General features: G+C 34.8%; 1 protein-coding gene across 1 annotated transcript in view; it reads left to right on the top strand.

Annotated features, from left to right (window-relative positions):
• Positions 1–1,452: 1,452 nt before the first annotated feature.
• LOC106460323 (iroquois-class homeodomain protein IRX-2-like) overlaps positions 1,453–3,115 on the top strand; it is a 38,256-nt gene continuing 36,593 nt past the window's right edge. Inside the window, exon 1 of the mRNA XM_013920018.2 lies at positions 1,453–1,473. The gene's annotated coding sequence lies outside the window, so the exon portion shown is untranslated. The remainder of the gene's footprint in view (positions 1,474–3,115) is intronic.

Raw genomic sequence — 3,115 nt, 5'->3', positions numbered from 1 at the left:
CGGCTAGCGCAGATAGCCCTCGTGTAGCTTTGCGCGAAATTCAAAACAAACAAACGAACAATTTCGTTCTATATACAAGTCAGCCATTTTTAATCCTACTGCCATAACAAATATATATATGTTGCAAAATATCATATAATTGAGAAATATCTTACAGCGCCTGGCCATCTTTAGTGAAATTTAAATTAAATGATACAAAGTTTCTTTATTACTCAGAATTTTATATCAAATAATGAATATTGTTTCAATGAAAGTATAAATTATTATCATTCAGAGCTTCAGTCTGGTAACAAAAAAGTTTCCAGACGTACAATGTAAAATAAACTGCATTTTTCCTACTGTTGTAATTCGATGGAATGAAAATTCTTATTAATTATTATTGATATTTCAGACTATTCTTCAAATTCCCTTTCGACGTTTTAAGAACTGGTAAAATATATCAGAGTTATATAAGAAAGTTCATACTAGTTACCATTTATACACGAAAAATAGCTTTATTGTAATATGAGTAACACGCAGTAAACACGAGACTAGGACAGATGCTTTTCCTAGTGTTGGTAAACAGGGGATTCCGAGTCTTTCAAACAAAAATAACTCCTGTCGTTGTTAAATTTAGACCTAGGATGATGTTGTTATGTACCGATATCTTCTCGGCTCAGCCTGACAAACGGGAACAATGAGTTGTAAGGATACATGAGGTGAAGCTACTCTTGATGGGGGTTTTGATGGACAATGTTTTAACACCCAGGAGGGAATCCGAATAAAGCTTTAACACGTTTATTTAATACTTTCTTTAAAACTATGCGATTCTCGTATGAACCAAGGAAAAAGAGCGTATTACCCCACTGTCTCTCAGAAGGTACAAATGTATCAAAATATTTGTTACAACTGCCCCCCCCCCCCCCATATTCTAATAAATTTTGAATGCAGTGCACGAGAAAGAGACTTTGTAGCGACTATAATCCTGAAATATCACTAGGTGGCGCATGACCAAAATAACACAACATGTGCAAGTCAGCGTGAATTCGAAGTTTTCAGGCAAAAGAAGTCTATTGTTCCTTCTCAGTATAGTAGATGGGCCTGGTATGAAAACAGTAAGATTTCGCCACTTCTCGCATAATTACGTTAGTAAGACAATGACGTAAAAAAAAAAATTAATTTTGGTATCTATAACAAAATGATGATAACCATACCAATCTGGTATGTTTAGACATATCTATAAATTGATTTCACAGACCGAAAACGGTAAGAAGTAACCACTAGTTTTAACGACGAGGTGAAAATGCACGATAGAAGTGAAAGAATGTCGGCAATTAAATCCATGCGACTTGTATTTCAGTTCCATGATGTACGGTTGTAAGGTCATCAAAGAGCAGTGCATTGTCGTGATTGCACATATTTATTGCGTATTTCTCCATCGGTTGAGTCGGCCGCATGGTTTTTCATTGGAATAGCAATGCACAAATAGTACAGGTAAGACCAAGTTCTATTAAACGCGATAACATTTACTTTTTTTTTTAACGAAGTGTTTTATTTCCTTTCAAAGATTTTCGTTAAAACGTGCACACGATTTATTTGCTATGAGACAGTTTCCTTAATAATAAAATGCACCACATGCAATTTGTCTTGGTGCTCTATAACAGTATTTCCCAAAGTGGGAGCCGCGGCCCCCCTGGGGGCCGTAAAGATTTTTCTGGGGGTGCCGCCAAAAAATGGGCCGAAAACAAACATGCTGAATTTAATTTTAATTCTAAATAAACAATAAGCCGATATAAATTATGTTGAATTGAATAAATGATACAGTATGTCGAAAGGATATGTTGTTCTTTTTACTACGGCACTGTTTATCAATCACCATGCTAAATTTATAGGCTGGGGGGCCTCAAACTTTTTATTCACATCAAGGGAGCCTCAGACTAAAAGAGTTTGGGAACCCACTCTAAAACTCTGCAGTAAGTTTAAGATAAAGAAGTACGCACAAACTATCTAAGAGTATGGGATACATTTCAGGTGTGTTAGGTGATAGAAAAGCTATGAAACTGCCACCTGTCAGCAACGTTGAATCATCCGACTTTACACAAACAATGTACTATATTGTGGAAGCTTGCATCATTGATCCTCGCGGTTTTTATGGTGTAATACGTTATTTTTACCTCTGAACCTTTTGCTCAAATATATAAAGTATTGTGTCAGAATGAAAAAACCGGAAGAAAATCGACAGATGTTTAATCACAGACACAACCTTTCGACGGTTACGTGCAGGAGAAAAATAAAATTCAGTTTTTATATATACTTTTAAATTTGCTAGTAGCACAATAGTTGTTAAAGCTTGCAGATTCAGTGAAAGTCAAAGACTTTTTATGTGTGTTCCTCTCTCAACACCTTGAAATGGGACTTTGAATAACATTTAATTTGAAACAGACGAGTTAGGTAACACTGTGGCGACGATTATCCTATTTTCGGAGGTTAAAAATGTATTTTAAAATTGAATTTACTAGGTCTTTCATTTTTGTATGCATATGCAACGATTGATCAGGTTAGATGTGAAAATTAATTACCATCAGTAACCCGCTATTACTTAAAAAATATCGGGCGTTAAATACATTTTATTATTAATCGTAACTTAACTTTCAACCCTAAAGAAATTGTTTATTTTTATGTAACTTCATATATGTATAACCATTGTGAGAAATTACGTTGACCAGCAGAGGTAACATCGTGTTTGGATAGACGATGGTGGTAATCTTCAGTATTTACTTTTAGCAAGAGAGAATGCAACTCTCGATGAATATTCTATGAGAAGAAAATATATATACACGACCCGCATTGAATCTGCCCTGATATGTAACAATGAGTTTTGAAACATATTTTTTATGGCGGAATAATATTTAAAAGTTAAACACCCCAGTAGATTGAATAAGTAGAGTTGTTTAAACATTTGTTTAACAACAAGTTAAAGCTTGGAATGGTCTATTCTTTCATTGGGTTTTTTTTTCTATGAGCCAGACTAGTTTCGGAGAATTCCACTCTTCATCAATGACCCTGGACACTACCACCAATGAAATATCAGACCAAACCAAGCCTTCGTATTAGTGAGGTATCGAAAATACAAACT

Source organism: Limulus polyphemus, unplaced genomic scaffold (genome assembly GCF_000517525.1).
Source record: "Limulus polyphemus unplaced genomic scaffold, Limulus_polyphemus-2.1.2 Scaffold33, whole genome shotgun sequence".
In the NCBI taxonomy this organism is placed as follows: domain Eukaryota; kingdom Metazoa; phylum Arthropoda; class Merostomata; order Xiphosura; family Limulidae; genus Limulus; species Limulus polyphemus.
Note: the sequence above shows the minus strand (reverse complement) of the source record. Positions and strands in the feature narration are given on the sequence as shown.